The following is a 14,642-nucleotide window of genomic DNA, read 5'->3' as shown; positions in this document are numbered from 1 at the left end:
AAGACTCGTCTGACCTGATTTTATTCATGCTTAAATGTTCATCTCATGATTGAAATAGTGCATTACAAAGGGATGAAGATGAAGTCTAAAGATCGTGGATCTTTTATCGGACTTAAGCGCGACCATAAAAGATTGTGAAATGAAGCGCATTGTCGAACAGTTTCGAAAAAATTCTAAACTTTCAACTCAAACAACTTGAATTCAATTATAACAGTGGTAGTGACTCTTCAATGGAACTCGATTATTGATACATGTAAAACAATTTCAATACTATTTCCGCCATCTTTTTTTTAATTTCAGAAACGTTCATCTAATTTCCATGAAGTATATCTAATTTTTTGCGCCAAATGATAAATAACCAAACATGTTTTTTCCGTAGCTTATCAATCAATCACTAAAATGTTGTATGTAACAGTATTTTAGATTATAATTAATACGTCTTTGCCATATCAAAATAAACATATTTTCGTTATCAAACATTCAATCCATTCCACGGTTTTTAAAGAATCTATTTACAGACAAAATGAGCTTCGATCTACCAAAATCAGGTGAATTGTGCGGTGTTGGAATTAAGTAAATGGACCAATGACTACATCTCGGTGAAATTATGAGCAACTAGTTTTTCTTCCAAAGATGAGAATTTCATTATTTGCCACCTTGAAGGAAGGTTCTTTAAATTGTCCAAGATCAATTGAATTACGGTTTCTTTCCTTTGGCTATTACGTCCGTAATATAGAAGAGTCGCATTAAACGTACAAAAAGAGGCGGATACACACGACTATATGTGTTGCATCCGATGAGGTTTGAATTTGTAACGAATACGGCAAAAATGAGAAAGTGACAAAGTACTAATTTGCTTTCTATGTCAGTAAAAAATTGGTTCCTACGCCCTAGAAGAAAATTAGTTATTTTCCGTTGCGAGTAATTTTATGCATCAAGAGCAACCTGCATCCATACTTTATTGCGTTAGAAAAATCCCTGCATCAGGCCACTGTTCTCCACATACTCGGGGAGCTAACCCAGTTCGGGTTTCTGGAACAGTCTGTGTAGGCCAATCTCCTCCTGGAGTAACCAACGATAAGTAACATACACGGGCGGAATTAATGATCCACGACTCGCTGTAGGTACACGATGGTGCAGAGCCTCGCAGCCACGACCATCATCCGATCATTCCCGGTCCAATTACGGGCCCAGGAGACCAGGACGTAGTGTTGGTACTACTCGTTCCGGCCAACAACAATACGTGCAGCCACCACGCCGCATGGCATGATCTTGCGAGATAATTATAATTCAATAATCTCGTAACAGCTATGTACACCCACGTACATAAGCTAGTGTAATGTGCTCAGTAGATATCCCCGGTGGTCTGGTCTGATCAGTTTTGCGGTGCAATGAACCAAGGCTGAGGCGGTCTTCTTCCACTCCTAGCCCTGAATTTCAGCTGCCGCAACGCTGGTAGCATCGCTTGCAAGCTGACGAATCGACAGTCTTTCTTCGTCTTTCCTCACCTTGTTGTCTTCCATCGTAACTGCTGCTCAAGGAGTACGAGCAGCTCCCTAACTCTCTCCGTCTCTCTTGTCAGGCGTAGCCAGTTTATAAATAAGGTATTGTTGGGGAACATTGGCTCGATTTGATACGCCGATCTCACTCTTTGTCGTCGCATTTCACGCCAGTCAAATTATTTCACGATACACCCGAGGTTGTTAGCCCCGTTTGCCACTTTTAGCAGTTTAATGCTATAATATATGTTTAGTCAAGTCAAATTTATCGCACAGGATCACATCGCGGTGGTATACTGTCAAAAAAAAGAAAAAGAAGAAATTCTGAGTGTACTTCCGTAGACTATAATTTGGTGTTGATTCAGCACTATATTATGATACTTTACTTCCGAATTGACCTCGAAGATTGTGCCACGGTAGTTAACAATCACCAATTTTAACACAACATTTTTTATCGTGTACTTGCTCATTTTGGCTGCACATGTATTTTACATCTTTTTCCGCTTATCTCCTTCTACAATATGTACATAACACAGGAGCCGGCGGAATAGATCAGACTCTGAAACTCATGATCAGGAATCAGGTGGAATTTATTCTAGACGGAAAATATCGCGAGCGTGGAAAAAGTGCAACCTTTTAAAGATTCTGCAATGTTCAACATTGTGTAAATTATGGAAATTGTAAAATTATGCATCACCGTAAATGTCATTTTTCCATTGCATGGAAGTAGCTTCGATTTAAAATGTTTACGGTTTCTGCATATTATCAACTTCCAATGGTAGATTGCTTTTGCTGGGAGTTACAATTTTAGACTTAGATGAAAGATGGTATATTTAAATTTCGCAACGCATCCTCTTTGCAGTAATTTTTCACCAGAACGTCATTCCAAGTTTTCAATTAATTCTTTTGAAATCCAGGTAATGCAAGGCCATGAATGTAGATGCTATAACTATCAATATTTCATTTGGCAAGACGCAGTCATTGAATATAATGAATTTACGAAATTTGCTAGTTTTGTTTTCCCCCAAACGATAGGAAAAAATATTCTATCTTAGGCGATCAGTGATACGAGAATTAGGTATCGTTCAAAGGTACCGATATTTGAAAATATTACCTTGAACGCAAGCGACAGAAAGTATACAAAGAAGACCAATGAGTCTTATATGGGGCAAGTTGAAAAGTGTAATTCATGCTCAATGCAGCATGTAGATATCAAAAGCTGCGGCTATTTCAATTACTTCGTTTTATACTTTTTATGAGAGAACTCAGCAATTGAGGTATTTAGGGAATTCTTGTCATCGATAACGTTGCTGAAAGCAGTTTTGCGACATTCCTGCGACATCAGAGGAAAATCAGTGAATATTAGCGAAAACACTCAAAGAATGCTTAGAGAATTTTAAACTCTCGAAAATATCAGCGACGTAACGTGTTTCGTAATTGTGAAAAACTACAGGCCGACAAATCGCTTCGTGGTATTAACATTTGGTAATCGTGGTCGAAGAGGTTCCGTTAAATTCTGGAACGCGTGATGTAGTGAGTCTCATTGTTAGAGATTTGGGAATTTTAAACAACATTGTATCGTTATAACCTCGAAAAATACAAGACCAGAATTAAATGAACGTGATGTGAGTATAAAAGTGATTCGCGTATTCATGAAAAGTAATGATGGTTAAAAAAAAAAAAAAAAAACAGCCAACGAGGAGATTTGTTTCAATGATCATTCTGCAGAAGACTTGGGTTAATACATTTGGAACATAATTTTTAAACGTTACTGTATCGATTTCAGCTCCGCAAGTCTGCATTGAGGAAGAGATGTGCAAAGTAGAGAAAAATGATTTCAAAGTAGAGAACAAAACTTTGGAGGTGTTTTTGCTGTGTAGAAAATTTCTCAGATTCGAATGAATTCTAAAATTAAGCTAACGAGCTATTGAAGAAGCTTCTGTAACCATCTTTTTGTTTTATCTATGATGATTTATCTGCACGTAAAGCGGTGGCGTTTATTAGCGGTTAAAGTGTTTATTTTTTTTTCACCCGTCGTCTAAGCAATCCATTATCATTCTTTTCCCAAGCACATATTTTTGTAAGACATTTTTTTTTATTATCTATCCTCCAGGCGTTGCAAAGCTATCCCAATTCAACGCTGGCCATTCACCTTTTTACAACGACATAAATCCGGGTCTATATGTACATATATACTTGCGTGTATATACGAACGGGCTAAGAAAGCGTCTCTTACTTTGTGATATTCTCGACTTTGCCTGAACTCCATCTCGGCGAACAAAGGGAACCACGTAAAAGTAACAGGACTCGGATGTGTGATCCACGTGATGTGCTACGGAGGTATATTTCAATTAACTGAATGTTATTGTTTCCGTGAAGAAATCTCAGAATTTCCAGGTACACATTCGATGGCGTTTATTTGATTTTTGATTTTTATTTTTACTGGAAGATTTTTTTCACTCGCTTTTGCCGTTTTTATTCCCATGCTTGGATTGCGGCAAATAATGGGAGACACTCCAGTACCCGAATGGCGTTGGTACACCTCATCCTTATAAAGTAACCGGTATGAGTCGATTCTGACAAACGCGGTAAATACAGATTCAATCACATTCTATAATTACTTGCCCTCTCCCAACTAAATATGAATGGATATCGATCAATATTTATATGATAAAAAAAAAAAAAACAATTTTCTTGACGTTGTTAATATTTTGTTGATATGATAAAATTTTTGCTCTATCTTCGTGAATAGTAGGTACAGCGACAACAAAACATTTTTCTGATAGGACAGTTTTATTTTTCAGTACACAAGTTTTTAGATGTTCGAATCACACATTTTTACAAATTTTTTACAGCTTAGTTATACAAATTTTCTGTGACGGTTTGGTTCAAAGTCAATTTCAATACGTGGCAAATTCTTTATAAACGTCAAGAATAAAAAAAACAAATCCGCCACGCAAGTGTTTTTAGTTGGACAGGAAACTGAGCGAAAAACTAATCTCCAGTCTCTGTTGTAATATTAAAAAATAGATTCAAAAACTTTACATTCGCCTCGCACGTCTGGGTCGCAAAATCGGATCTCATTGTTTCGCGTGAAACGATTAAACATGTCAATTCACTTGAAAATAAAACATGAAACTGTTACTAAGGTTCAGTTGATCAAGGTGACCTGAGATTCGCAAAATATATCATAGAAAAGCAATGCACAACTAATGCTACAGTATCAATAGCAACGGTCATGTCGCAACCAATTAAATTGTGGAATTCCGGTATTATTGATACAATCTTAATTGCAGATCAATTATACGTTAGAATCGTGATGAGCAGAAAAACTGTACACTTGCAGAAATGCAGATTATGTGGATTAAGGGGTATGGCCACTGTAAATTTTTTGAAAAATCGATTTTTTTTTTATTGGCTTCAAAAATAGTTTAAACCCTCTAGAATAAGGAAAAAAAGGTCCCGTGCGAGAAAAATTTTTTTTTGGCCCCCAAATCATCTTCAAGCGGAAAAACTGTCCTAGATATCGCGATGGATATCGCTGTTTGCACATTCAATGGCGGCCTTACCAACGTCTTGCAAATATTCAAGATATACATACAAGATATTCACATACAACAGCACAAGAAAACAAATTTGAACTAACTGGTGATGAGAGGAATTAACGACATCAGAGTCAGGGCGGCTAGGTGGTCTAGTGGAGTAAGGCTCCGGTAAAGCATCGCTAGATACCAGGTTCGATTCCTGGCTCCGTCGTTAATTTTTCGAATTTACCAGTTTTTCAAATTTATATCTTCAAATATTCAAGATGTTGGAGGTGGAAATTGGTGTACAGTTATATAATTTCTGCATCGAAGCCGACGCCAAACGCATTACGCACGCGGAGACATCTCTGAGCGACGCGGCAAAAAGTGCGCGCGCGCTCCAAAAATCCACCAGGAAAGACGAAGAAGACGAAAATTTGGTCATCGAAGGACAAATGTATGGTGCTGGGATTGCAGACTAACGGTAAAATTTTTTTTTACCTTCTTTTTTTTATTTTTTCCAATAAAAAACTATTCGCAAAACTTTAAACGCGTTTTTCTCGAAACACGGTTTTTCAAAATGGCACGCAGCATCACTCGAACAATTTTCATTTTTTTTACTTGAAATTTTGACCAGATGTGAACATTAAGGGAGCTTTCCAGTGTGAAATTTTCAAAAAATCGATTTTTTTTTTTTTGCTTTATCGAATAGTATACACTCTTCCGAATATTCCCTGAAATTTTCATGCCGAAATTCAGATTATTTCGGTTACTGTACAGCATTTCTTGGTAGAAGGCAACGGAGCGCTACAGCTGCCGCGTCGGCCGTCTGCCCGTGCGACTGTTATTTCTATTGTCTCGTTCCTACCTGCACGTACATGAACTTGGCTCGCCAATTGTCGAAAATGTGAATTCGGACTATTGCATAATTTGCCGTTAATTAGTCGTAAATTAGTCGCGCAATTTATTTTTTTGTCGCACTCAATTTTGAAAAAAAAAAAACGGATGGCGTGCTAACTTTTCAAAAACTTAGCGCGCCATCCACCAAAATAACGCACAGCGAGCATCATTCGTAATTCTGACTTGGTTGATAATTTGCCAGAAATAAGCCGCAAATTAGTCGTCGAACTTTTGTTTTTGTCGCACTCAATTTTCAAAAACAAAAGCGGATGGCGTTCTGATTTTTCAAGAATTTAGCCCGCCAACTACCAAAATAACGCACAGCGAGCACCATGAGTGATTCTGATTAGGTTGATAATTTGCCGCAAATAAGCCGCAAATTAGTCGTCGAATTTTTGTTTTTGTCGCACTCAATTTTCAAATACAAAACCGGATGTCTTTAGAATTTAGCACGCCATCCGCTTTTTTTTTTTTAATTGGGTGCGACAAAATAATAAGGCGTGACTAATTTCCGGCTAATTGACGGCAAATTATGCAATAGTCCGATTTCATATTTTCGATAATTAGCGAGCCAAGTTCATGTACGTCCTACCTGCTCGTCGTTCAGTTCGATTTCGACATTCAAAATGGATAGATGTACGAAAGAGGAATGTGCGTGGCAGGATAGAAAAGGCTCGAGAAGCGGACATCCGCGAAATAGACGAAAAAGATCCGGTGGTTTCAAGGGAACAAATCGACACGATATCGAAACGAATCTAACGTTTGCGAGCACTTCGGCAGCAAAAATCTTGAAAAAGAGTCCAGAGTTTGAAGTCCGAATCGATCAAACGTTTAGCTACGTGATTTTGGAGTTCTTTTTGGTTTTCGGCGCTCTTCAGGAACTGTTGAAGTGCAAAAAGTGTAATAGCGACGTGAAGTTTTTTAAAAAATCGATTCGCGGATTGGGCTTTAAAATTTGTGTTCAGTGTTCGTGTCCAGATCCGGCCGAGATAGATTCTTGTCCTTTGATAAAAAATGCTTATGAAATCAATCGTCGTTTCTGCTTTGTCATGCGATTGGTCGGCATCGGCATAAATGGCATTAGAAATTTTATCGCCTTGATGGATTTAACTGCAAACTTCAATAATAACACCTATTATGGAATCGTAAAAATCCTGCAGATTGCAGCGAAATCAATATACGAGGCCGTCGTGAAAAAAGCAGGTACCGAAGAGAAGGAAAAAACTTTGGAAGCAGAAAATCGGGGCGATATTCTGACGGTGTCCGGTGATGGATCGTGGTCGAAACGCGGTTTCACGTCGCGCATGGGTATCGTGTCCGTGATTGGAAAATATACCAACAAAGTTTTGGATGTTGCTGTCAAATCAAGCTTCTGCAAGGCTTGTGTATTCTGGAAAGGACAAGAGGGAACAACCGAGTACGAGGCGTGGTCTGAGACGCATGAATCCGAATGCAACGTCAATCACGAAGGCAGCGCGGGAAAAATGGAAGTCGACGGTATAATCGAAGTATTCAAGAGATCAGAAGAATTGCACAACGCGAAATACGGTTTCTATATAGGAGACGGCGATACAAAAACATTCAAGATGTTATTAGAAGCCAAGCCGTACGGTGACGATTTGACGGTAAAAAAAAAGGAATGCGTTTTGCACGTGAAAAAGCGAGTATATAAAAGGGGAAACGAAGCAAGAAAAAGGTTAGTTCAACTAAAAAAGGCCAAAAATCAAATCGAAGACAAGGCAATGGAGAGTGAACCGAAAAAAAAAGGATCTCGTTCGAGTTCTCCGAAAACTAAAAAAAATCAAACAAAAAACACTGCTGTTGAACCGAAAAGAGCGCAATTGACGTTAAAATTATTGACAAATCTCTCGGAATATTATGGCTTGGCAGTTCGTCGAAATTCCAATTCCGTGGAAAATATGAGGAAAGCCATATGGGCTACATTTCATCACAAAAGCTCAACTGATGAAAATCCTCAGCATGAGTATTGCCCTCCGGGAGAAGATTCGTGGTGCGAATGGCGCAAGGCCGAGGCCACAGGAGAGGAGTACACCCATCCACCAGCACTCGACGAAGACGTACAGCAAGTTTTAAAACCGATTTACGATGATCTAACAACGGAGGATCTCTTAGAACGATGTACGGGCGCGAACACTCAAAATAATAACGAGAGCTTCAATCACTGTGTGTGGCAACTAGCCCCAAAGCACGTATTCTGCGGCAAGCAGATAGTAGAAATCGCTACGCAGTGTGCTGTGTGCACCTTCAATGAAGGTTACGACCCAATTTTAAAAATTTTGGAGACGATGGGATGCACGATAGGGCCGAGCGCCGCAGATTTCGCCGCTAAATACAAGAATGCGCGCATCACCCAAGCAAACCGCCGGGCGTCCCTGGATAGCAAAGAGGCGAGGACAGCTCGTCGGATTGAACAATCCATTGAGCACGATCTTTTCGAAGAAGCAGAAGGGATATTGTATGGACCTGGCATCGCTGATTGACCGTAAGTAAACGATTTACCTAAAATTTCCTCACTTGAAACTTTGAACGCGTTTTTCTCGAAACAGCATTTTTCAAAACGGTGGCCAACTTGGAGGGCAGAGTTTTAAAGCTATCGAGTTGAATTTTTTACACAATATTCTTAACGTCATTGTTTATCGTGCTATGGAAGCTTTTTTTTTTTTTTTGACATCTTCCTATTTTTTTGTAAAAAAAACTGCCAAAAAAAAATGCTAAAATCGATACTTTTTGTTCAAACCGGCGCCATTTTTGCAAAAAAAAAAAAAAAGAAAAAAGCTTCCATAGCACGAAAGCCAATTATATACCGATCAATAATCTTTTTGTGTTTTTTGTCTCAGATCAAAATTGTGACCCCCAATGTGGCCACCACATCCAAGTGCATTTTCTGCAACAATTGTTTCATCATTTTTATAGATACTAATTAATAAATAAATCGATCTTTAAAAAATTGTTTTGTATTCTTCAATACCCAATTAATATACAAAAAAAAAACCAGACCGATTAGATTATTTTTTCTTTAAAAAAAAAAATCGCGAAAAACAGCGATTTTTCGGGCTGTCACACTGGAAAGCCCCCTTAACATTATCTTGAGAATGTCGATCGGGATTTTCAATAACTTTATTTATTAATTTTTTATTAACAAAAAACTAGCCGTTTTTTCGTCAAAAATCAATTTTTTTTTTCAAACGCATGCCAAATCCACAAAAATTGATAATTTTTAAAATCCGATCGACATTCTCTAGCTATAACCCTCTAGATTGATGGTTTTTTTTTTTTTTGTTCTAGATTCAAAAGTGCACCAGTGGTGCTGCGTGCCGCGGAGCCCTGCAAGCAAAACATGCCCCGGGAAGATGGCTGTGGAACCGCCATTTTGTTTTTTTTTTGCTGTAAAAAAATTTTGATAATGAAGTTTAATGTATGCCCGATAACACCCTTAAAAGTTTTTTTTCAATTACTTTCAATTTTGGAAGCAAAAAATTCGTGAAAAAACCTTTTTTTTTGGACCGTTACAGTGGCGTTACCCCTTAATATTATCATTCGCATTAAAGTCTGGATATGTATTGTCGTCAGTATAATTCTCAACGATGTCACGAACTTGCTAATGTCTTTTTTTTCCAAAGAAAATTACAGAAGAAACTCCGGCTCATAGCTTAAGAATTTTGATACTTGATTAAAGATTTTCCAGAGAATTATTTCAGGCTTCGAAATAGTGTCGATCGATGTATTCGTTCGTAAAATTTGATATGATTCAACAAATATGTTATTACTACAGATTATTTTGTCAAGTAATTGCATCGCTTCTATATCACGTTCTGAATTGTTCTGCAAGCAATGATCCAAGGCCTTTTGTTTGTCCATGACAAATTTGACCGTAACTTGGGTTTTCGTTGTCAGCCGTATATGATGATGTATTTATTTGGTAGTATATCTGCCCCTGTATTTTGATGCAATAGGAACTAGGCCGTTGTCTTCGTAAATTTGCTAAATTAGTATTAAAAGATGGAAAAGATGAAGAGTTGTTGTAATTATTGTTTCAGCTCAATTAGCTTCTATCATTACTTCAGCTATTGAAAGTAAACTCGAATGATATTCATGCTTCACATTAAATCCAAGACAAGATTTCCGTGCGATACGTTTAAAAAAATCATGGAATTTGGGATGGTTACTATTAAATAGTTCTTTCAATTCCCGGGAAGACTTGGTCAAATTTCTAGGTGTATCTCTCTTCTCTAGTTATACTTTGTTGGACACTTTTTCTCATTTGAAATGATTAGCACCACATTTGGTGCATAAAAGATCCAATGTCCCTGCATAATGTTAACCAATATAACGACAATTCATTTTATTTTTTCTCCAATTTGATAGTTAATATTCTTACAGGTTTATGTTGCAAAGTGATTAATTTTTCAAAACTTACATGTGAAACAGGCTTAACGCCATCCGATTCAATGTTCATCATGTCTTCTAATGAAATTATACCTCTATAATTCCTCTTTGTAACTGTATATCTTTTTTTTTTATTTTTTGACGATATCTCTGTTGAGATTCTCTTCTCTTTTCTTGTTTCAGCAAATTGTATTTTTTAGCTGTTGTTATCTTACGTTTGTCATACATTTTTCTTTTGCGATTTATTATTTTACTCTTTGGTTGAGCAACCATTTCAAGAATTTTCGCCTTATTTTCTTTAATTGATTAGATACTATGATTTTCATCTTTATTTATATCCTTATTCATTCATATTTAGCTCGTTCACATTGAACCATATTGATAACAGAAATTTTGATTTCTTGCAGGTATACTGTTATTTAATAATAAGTCCAAGGATTGTGTAGAATCAACCAATCCTAAATAAAACTTTTTTCAAGTTAGGCATGCCAATTAAAAATCAAACAAACTGAGAGTCTTGTTCTTCGAGATTACATTGGAAGTACCGCTACTCTCTACCGTATTGTAACCACGTTTCAGAGAGTCAAAAACAAAAAAAAAGAGAAACAAAACCATGTTGCTCTTTTGGTATCCACAATCCTGCCATTATTCATATTTTAGAGCTATCCTTAATTTTTAAAAAACAAAGGAAATGAAATTTGGGCGGGAATTTGAGGATGGACGTAATCATCTCTCACAGATTCTTATATAATTTCAGTCGAACTTCACTTACAGCTAAGTTCGTTTGATTTTTAATTATACTTCGAGTCTCGTTTTTCGAAATTACATTGGTGGATGTTCAGAGTGTCTCTTTTATCAAGTAACAACAGTTGCCTTTTGTTTTCATCAGACTTTATACGATTGACTAGTATCGTCTTGACTAGCAGTAACAATATAAGCTTATGTTAATAATGATGAAAATAAAAGTATGGTGATCGGATTTTTAAGATTATGAGAAGTAATGTAGGTACATGGTTTATTAGACATCACACAGAACAGTGGAAGCAATGGTTCCTCGGTCTGGCTCGACAGTGCATTCAAAAATCTCACAAAACCTTGGTGGTTCTCTGCTTTTCAACGCGTTTATATCAACGCCGTTGACGCTCGCTGCGAATATGGCGACATTGTTGCGGTAGATCATCCGTCAAATTTCGCGGCAACCAGGGTAGGTTGTTTCGGGAGCGGGTGACATAATGACCTGCAAGGCATGAGGCAAAGCACTTCAACGCTAAAAACGGCGCAATTATTTCCAAGTTATTAACTTGTAGCTTTCAGCGAGCATTCCGTATAGTATCCCCCTCCCCACAGACCACGACTAGTAGCCAATTAGACGTGCGAAATCTCTAATTTTACACTTTCTCTTTTTTAGGTATAACTCTATTCATTTCAGAAGTGATTCTTCTTTTTTAAGTGTTAATTTTATTGTTAAGTCATCAGAATCTATTATGAAGCCCAGATATTTACACCCAGTATTTGGAACTGACATGCTTTTCTCTTGGTTTATGATAAAACCTTATGTATTAAGTAATTTTTTTGTCATTATCACGTTGTGTAAAAATTAAGGGGCTAGTATACAGACCAAATAGGAGGCATGTAAATTTCTACGTCTGATTCTGAATGATGAATCGCAACAGTTTTCAACTTCCCTTGTCCAAAATAACTAAAAAATAAGCGTCATTAAAATCCAGGCTGCCGATAAAAGCATTAGGTGCGATGAGACTCGTGGCAGTACTTTGGTCTTCTGATTCAAAATGCTGAGTTTCGATATATTCGTTGAAGTGCTTGAGCATAAGAAAAAACCGGCTTGTACCATCTGGTTTAGGTACCAAGAAATATAACGATCTAGATGGGTCAGCAACTAGTGTACATCGCGTGATAGCGTCGCTATCTAACATTCTCTGGATTGAAATCTCAAGGTCTTTGATTTCATTTTCGGATAGAACTCTATTTGTTGGTTTTATCGTGCTTATTAGTGGCCTGCTGAGTAATACCTTATAACTAGTGATGAGCAAAAGCAAGACCAAGACCAAGACTATGGTGGTCTTAGCCTGGGTATTGGTCTTGCGTACACAGTCTTGGTCTTGGTTTCGGTCTTGTTCTTGCAGTCAGTCTTGGTCTTGGTTTTGGTCTTGCACGTTCAGACGATTTTTGCAAAATTCTTGCAGTCTTGCTTTCTTCCACCCTACTAATGACGGCCAAAGCAAAAATATATACTAGAATTGTATTATTATCATTATTAGTATAGTATTATTACTATGTTAACTAATATTAGTTAGTCCTACGGTACGAGCTAGAGTAAAAAGACCCTTCCTTATTCTTTACCTAGTTCAAACATTGCACAAGTGTACAGCAAAACTGCAAGAGTCCTGCAGTTCAGTCTTATTCTTGCTCGAGTCTTGCAGGGTTGGTCTTGGTCTTGGACTTGGTCTTGCAGGGTTGGTCTTGGTCTCGTGCCTTCCAAGCACGAAAATATCGGTTCAGACATCCCGCTGTCATCATCATCATACCTCTGTATCTGTTACTGTTTCCCCCTAAATGCGATTGGCCCTTGTTGTGGTTATGGAAATTGTTTTGTGTTGCACCGTTGTATTTCAACCCTTCGGAGAAATTGGATCTGAGATGGTCGATTTTATGGTCCTGATACAAAGTTTCCCCCTTGGGAAAAGAGCCTCTACAGTTTGACCAGGTATCAGATCGCGACGCTCTTTGAGGAGTATTCTTGGTAGGTGCTTTTGATGCTCAGCTAGGGTTTGATTTTTCAACTCTTTTTCCATCTTGTCCATTGATTTTGCTGTTCAGGTGATATCGCCAACGTTCTCACCGTAGAAGTGTCCACGACTTGGTCTTATGACAGCAATTCCTTCGTTTGTTTTGATAAAGCCGAAGTAATACAGGCTTTCCGGTCTAATGAAATCTGGAAATGTAACTGCGCGAACAACTTTCCAGCGTCTACAAGGTTCTACAGTAATTTCAACCCGTCTACGCGGTCCTTATTACTGTTAACAATCATCGTGATTGCTTCGCCTTGGATATACATCGCAGAACCTGCGTAATTTTGTTCTTGCGTGAAAACGTTATCTCTCTTATTGTCAGATTCGTTCAAAATTACTACAATTTTGTGGCTTAATTCTGGAACTTTCAGCAACAAATTTCCCTTCCTGGGATATTTGTCCAGAACTTCTTCTTTCATTTCTTTAGAAAGACCAGAACAAAGCCATGTTGACCATAACGACACAAGATCTGTGTGTAAGGTTCATTCTCTCTTTTTTAGGATTGCAGGATCCTCATCGAGAGCTCTTCGAGTCTCTTCATCCAAAGTTTTTCCTTTGCGGCCAGAATTTTCATCTGGCGGAGATGAACTTGTATCACTCGATTGAGCAGACATATTTGTTTGCTCTGACAGCGTTGTCTGGAAATCAGGTGTTGATCTTTCGACAAGTCTCAAGACTGGCACTGCCTATATCCAAATCGTCTGCTCTGTCGGAACCTTTAATGTAGGCGGGTTGTCTGTGAAATTTTCGCCCTCCGATCCCGATTCATTTTGAGAACTATTCTCCTTGTTATGCTCAAGGATGTCTGTGAGAGAGTAAACAAAAAATCTGTTCAAAGCACTGATGGTTATTGCCTCTTTCGTGCAAAATTCATCAGTCTGTAAGCACGGTTGGGTCTCATTCTTATCGAGTACGCGGCTTCGATATTCTCCGGGACTTTAATAATAAACATTTCTAACGTGCCTTGTATAATATCGTTGTCATGATTGGGGATTTTCTTTTATCCTTTTCCCTCGATGCTCCTTTTGTCTGATGGTGAAGCGTTTCTTCAAACCCGCATATTTCACGTCGTAATTCTGGAACTGTATCTCTATCGCATAAGTGTTGATTTGATTTTTTCATCGTAAAAGGAAATAGTGGTTATATAAGGGTGGTTTTGAGTCAATCTGCCTTACCGACCAAGTACGGCCTGAACGGTTACTACTGAATTTCGACGTATTCGTTCGGTAAAGCAGATTGACTCGGAACTCCCTTTATATATATACTGGAAAATTTCACCACAAAACGGAACGATTTTGATAATATTTTATGAAAATTTTCGAATTTCAGAATAAAAACGAAAATAAAACGCTCTTGCGTGTGACTCGTACTAGCACAAAAAACGTTACGAAGAATGGCGGGATGACGGATACCGAAGGGGCAACTTGGTTTTGTTTTTGTTACTCTGAAACGTGACACAATCTAGTGAACAGTAGCGGTACTACCAATGTAATCTCGAAGAA

Source organism: Neodiprion pinetum, chromosome 5, assembly GCF_021155775.2.
Source record: "Neodiprion pinetum isolate iyNeoPine1 chromosome 5, iyNeoPine1.2, whole genome shotgun sequence".
Lineage (NCBI taxonomy): Eukaryota > Metazoa > Arthropoda > Insecta > Hymenoptera > Diprionidae > Neodiprion > Neodiprion pinetum.
The sequence above is the reverse complement of the archived record's forward strand: the minus strand, read 5'-3'. Positions refer to the sequence as shown.